Source organism: Macaca mulatta, chromosome 10, assembly GCF_049350105.2.
Source record: "Macaca mulatta isolate MMU2019108-1 chromosome 10, T2T-MMU8v2.0, whole genome shotgun sequence".
NCBI lineage: Eukaryota > Metazoa > Chordata > Mammalia > Primates > Cercopithecidae > Macaca > Macaca mulatta.
Genome location: NC_133415.1, coordinates 76,156,356 through 76,161,540, shown reverse-complemented (window position 1 = coordinate 76,161,540; position 5,185 = coordinate 76,156,356). Strand labels below are relative to the sequence as shown.

Below are 5,185 nucleotides of genomic sequence, written 5' to 3'. Positions count from 1 at the left end.
ACTGTAAGACACTATGGCTGTCTTCCTTGATATTGAGACATCCTAGTTTCCAATAATTTATTATGGACCTGTTACCCATTAATCAGTATAAACCTATTCATATTGAGGAAAAAGTTTCCACAAGTACAAACTTGAATTTCCTTTTATTTGTCCTAAAATGCTTACTTTCAAATTTGAAGGGACTTCAATTATTCCATGTAGTTTTCGATAACATTTTTGTATCTTTTCTGACCAGAGTCAAAATATCCATACAGTATTCATACTGCAGCACCTTCCACCCACCCTTTGGTCGCTTGAACTGCCCTTCTTTTGTTCTTTTTCCACGTTCAGATCTTTCTTGAAGTGTAGTAAGCAGAACCTACTGGGTATTCCAGCTGCAGTTTGATCTATCATTGTTGGAATGACTTCTGCTATGCCGTCGTCTTCCAGTCGATCTATTTCTAGATACGATCTTCTAAACTGTTATCAAATGACTGACTTCTTGATCTCCTTCTTTCATAACTTCAGCTTCTAGAATGTCTGTATCTGTCATAATCATCATAGTGTGAAGACTGTATTTCAATCTGCCATCCACAAATCCACTTTCTGTCTAAATTATGTAAAGCATCTTCAGCATTGCAAACATCCTCAACATAAGCAAATCCTCTTGGACAGCGAGTGCAGAAATCAAGTGGAACATACACATCAACTATAGGACCATAGTGACCAAATTCACTCTGTAAATCTTAAGACCTGGTGTCGTCGGCCACATTTCTGATAAGCAGAGATGTGTTAGGGGAACACAAGTAGCGAGACATGGTGACGGCGTGTCTGTCAGTCAGGTGCACTAATGGGCTCAGCAAACTGACTGTGGTTCTGGCGGCCAAGCGTCAGACACACATAGCCCAGAAGGCTCCGCCACAGCCATCCACCTCTTTTCATGAGACTTCACTCCCCACTCCTAACTCCACGCAAAGCCCATTTTTTTTCTACTTTTAATTATCTATATGTCTGATTTTCTTTTTCTAAAATAAAATCAAATTATTTTGTAATAAGCAAAAAATATTGGCAATTGGTGTAAGCAAATGTCCAAAACAAGAAAGCCGATCAAGTAAAAGATGTTATTCATAGAAACCTATTGGCAGCAAATATCCTTACTTTATGAAAGAACATGCCACTTACTACTAATTACATTAACAATACATTCTTACCATTTTTCTTATTAAAACAACATTAGAGGATCATAAACTCGTGTCCAGAATTGGTTCCTTCTGGTGGGTTCTTGGTCTTGTTGACTTCAAGCATGAAGGTGCGGACCCTCGCAGTGAGTGCTACAGTTTTTAAAGATGGGGTGTCCAGAGTTTGTTCCTTCAGATGTTCAGATGTGTCTGGAGTTTCCTCCTTCCAGTGGGTTTGTGGTCTCACTTGACTTCAGGAGTGAAGCCGCAGACCTTTGCAGTGAGTGTTACAGCTCTTAAAGGTGGCGCTTCCAGAGTTGTTTGTTCCTCCTGATGGGTTCGTGGTCTCACTGACTTCAGGAGTGAAGCCGCAGATCTTTGCAGTGAGTGTTACAGCTCATGAAGGTAGTGCAGACCCAAAGATGTGAGCAGCAAGATTTATTGTGAAGAGCTAAAGAACAAAGCTTCCACAGAGTGGAAGGATACCCAACTGGGTTGCAGCTGCTGACTGCAGTGGCCAGCTTTTATTCCCTTATTTGGCCCCACCCACATCCTGCTGATTGGTCTATTTCACAGAGCACTGATTGGTCCATTTTACAGAGCTTTGATTGGTCCGTTTTTACAGAGTGCCGATTGGTGCACTTACAAACCTTTAGTTAGACACAGAGCGCTGATTGGTGTGCTTACAATCCTTTAGCTAGACAGAAAAGTTCTCCAAGTCCCCACTCAACCCAGGAAGTCCAGCTGGCTTCGCCTCTCAATCCCCTCCTCTAAACAGGACACCCCAACTGCTGTTGGGAATTGGGCGATGACTTCTCTAGCTACTTCCTGCTGGAAAGGAGTGAAGAAGGGGCCCTGTAGTTGTAGTGTCCTCCAGAGGGGAACTCTTTAGGTCAGTGAAAGGGCCAGGCAGGTTGGTCCAGGGGTCCTTGGTAGAAGTTGTTAGTTGAGCTCATTGGGGTAAGACCATCTGTAGCTTGATGGCCTCGATCCTAGAGGAAACAAATTTGACAAGGAAGTTAAAAATACAAGGCCAGAAGGCAAGCAATAGCAAGATGGCTGCCGTGGGACCTAGAAAGGGGAGAAGCCATGTTGCCCAACTCCAGAGGTTGGTATAAGAGTTTGAAAGGTGTTGTCTGATGTCAGAAGCCTTTTCCTGTAAGTGCTGGGCAGCATCTTGTACTATCCCTGACTGGTTAGTGTAAAAACAACACCCTTCCCCTATGAAGGTGCAGAGTCCTCCTTTCTCAGCAGTGAGGAGGTCTAGGCATCGGTGGTTTTGGAGAGTTACTCTTTCCGAAGAGTCTATTTGGGATTGTAGAGTAAGGATAGATATCATTATTTCTTGCAAACTGTCTGAGAAATCCTTTGAGAGTGTGTAGTAGTAGGATAATGAAGTAGATAAACTGGCTATTCCGGTTCCTGTAGTAGTAACCATTCCTAACCCTATAAGTAGGGGTATTAGTTGCATGGCTCTGCACTGACAGACTTGAGCTTTGAGGGGTACTGATAGGGCCTGATTTCCTGGGGCAATGTTAATGTTGGGACTTAGAAAGACTAAGATGCAGGTGCCTGTCCAGTTAGTGGGGAGGCAGATATAGGTCGATGTTCCACATAAGAAGAATATGCCTTGACGGTAGACATAACTGGTTGTGTATATTAAAAACGTGTGTGAGTTTGTTGTTTTCATTTTCCCCTGCTCCTAGAGTACTTGCCAAGGCAGCTCCGGTGAGCAGCTGGAAAGGGGTATTGGGAGCAAACTGAATGGCTCCCTATGTTCCATTTTCCCATTGGAGAAAAAAATCATTTTGTATCTACTAGGAACCATTTGAGAGAGTGATTGAAAGAGGAGATGAGAAGGCATTCACTAGTGGTGGGGGCACTGCTGCAGGGAGTCCAGGGGTGAATGGTTATGCAGGGAGTATGTTTGTCATTACAAAACCTGGACTGTTTGTTAAGTAGAGAGGAGGTGATAATTTTGGGGGGCCCTGAGAAGTAGACAAACCATCTGAATGGAGCTGTTTGGGTGACTCAGAAGTTACTATGATCAGTTGGGGCTTAAAGCTATAGGGTGTAATTACACTGATGGGGTAGCAGGTGCCCCAGGGGCAGGCCTGATAACAGGTTGCGTTGGATGCATAAAGGGGCTTGGAAAGTTAAGATGGTATTCATAGTTATAGGGCTGCGTATGGGCTTTTCATTGCTTGTGTAATAGGTGAGGTTGGAAATGTAAGAACATAAAAGTTGGATTGCATATCCTGTTAGGGTATTCTTGGTCCTATCAGAGATGGGGAAGTTGGCTAACGATTGCATATTTAGAAGTCAGAAAGAGTCTTTTCCTTCATAACGAGGGTGGTAGGTTAATTTGGTAAAGACCTAATTTTTTGCTGGAATGGGAGTGGCAACATAAGCAGAGGTTGATAGAGAGATACAAAGCTAACAGTCATTTGCCAGAGAAGGATTGGACTGGTTTAACAGAGAGTGGGTTGAGAGTCTTGTAGAGGTAATTAGGAGCTAGTGGAAGGGGAGGGATGATTGTATGAGGTATCCAAGGAAGCAGGAGGAATAGATAGGCAAAGAGTAAATAGGAAGGTAAAGAGGGTGCTCTGGAAGATGAGATCATTTTATTCAGGCTGAGTTAAAGGTAGGCGTAAATTGTGGTCAGAAGGAAAGAAGATAGAAAGAAGGCTGATGTGATTAGGATTTTTGTCCTGGCAGGAGCTACAGTATATAGTCCTATTGCAAAGAGTATGGTTAGAATGCTGCTTAATAATTTGATGAAATAATAAAAGGATTCCATTAAAGAGGCAAGGAGAGATGTTAAAGATAAAGATTATGTAGGTTTTCCCTTATCTTTTTTAAGGAGGAAGGGGTGTGTCTTCAGTATCAGTAGTAGGAGCCTTTTTAGTTTGGGATGTTTCCTTCTGAAATAGGAGATGCAAGTCCTCCAGTGGTTCGCAGGTGTTTCGAGGCTGGTATGGCTGATCTTGGGACTCCTGAGCTGATGGTCCCACAGGTTCCTCAGGGGGTGTCCAAAATTTAACTTGGGTGTGGTGAATCCAGGATTCCACTCCTGCCACCTTAACTGCAGTGGGGATAGAGAGGATTACCGAGTATGGTCCTTCGCACAAAGAGTCCATAGATGGGGAGGTAGAGGAGAGAGATTTGACCAACACTAGATCTCCTGGTTGTATCCAGGCATCCATAGTCGGCAAAAGCTGGTGATTCCAAGGAACCCCCACAACTGTTTTAATGTCTTAGGGTGAGGATAAGCCAGTATAGGCTGTATTCATTCCTTGCTGAGGGCCCTGGTCCCTCTGGCTAAGATTAGGCCTAGATATTTGACCTGCTGTAGGCAAAGCTGGACCTTCGACCTAGACACTTTGTACCCTTGATTAGCTAGAAAGTTCAAGAGATCTAGAGTAACCTGCTGGCATGAGGCTTCTGAACTGGTAGCCAAAAGTAAATCATCCACATGCTGAAGGACCAGAGTGCCTGGACTTGAGAAGTGGCCTAGATTTCGGACCAGTGCCTGACCAAACAGATGAGGGCTATCCCTAAACCCTTGGGGCAAGACCATCCGTGTAGGTTGGGACATGTAGTCTGTGGGATCCTCAAAGGCAAAGAGAAACTGGGAGTCAGAGTGCAGGGGAATACAGAAAAAGGCATCCTTGAGGTCCAGAACAGTGAACCATTCTGCTTTCTCTAGTATTTGAGAGAGCAGGATATAGGGGTTGGGTACAACTGGATATAGAGGAATTACTGCTCATTGATGAGTCTAAGATGTTGCACTAGTCTCCACTGACCATTTGGATTTTGTACTCCTAGAATTGGGGTGTTGCAGGGACTGCTGCATTTCCTTACTAAGCCTTGAGCTTTTAAATGTTTAACAATATCCTTTAATCCTTTAGGAGCTTCAGGCCTTAAGGGATATTGCCTTTGATAAGGAAAAGTGGTGGGATTTTTTAGCCTGATTTGGACTGGGCGGGCATTTTTCACCCTTCCAAATTGTCCTTCCAATGCCTAGA

At 43.7% G+C, this 5,185-nt stretch overlaps 1 pseudogene; it reads right to left on the bottom strand.

The window, feature by feature from the left end:
• Nucleotides 1–326: 326 nt before the first annotated feature.
• Nucleotides 327–797, bottom strand: LOC114670611 (serine/arginine-rich splicing factor 10 pseudogene; annotated as a pseudogene).
• Nucleotides 798–5,185: the final 4,388 nt, after the last annotated feature.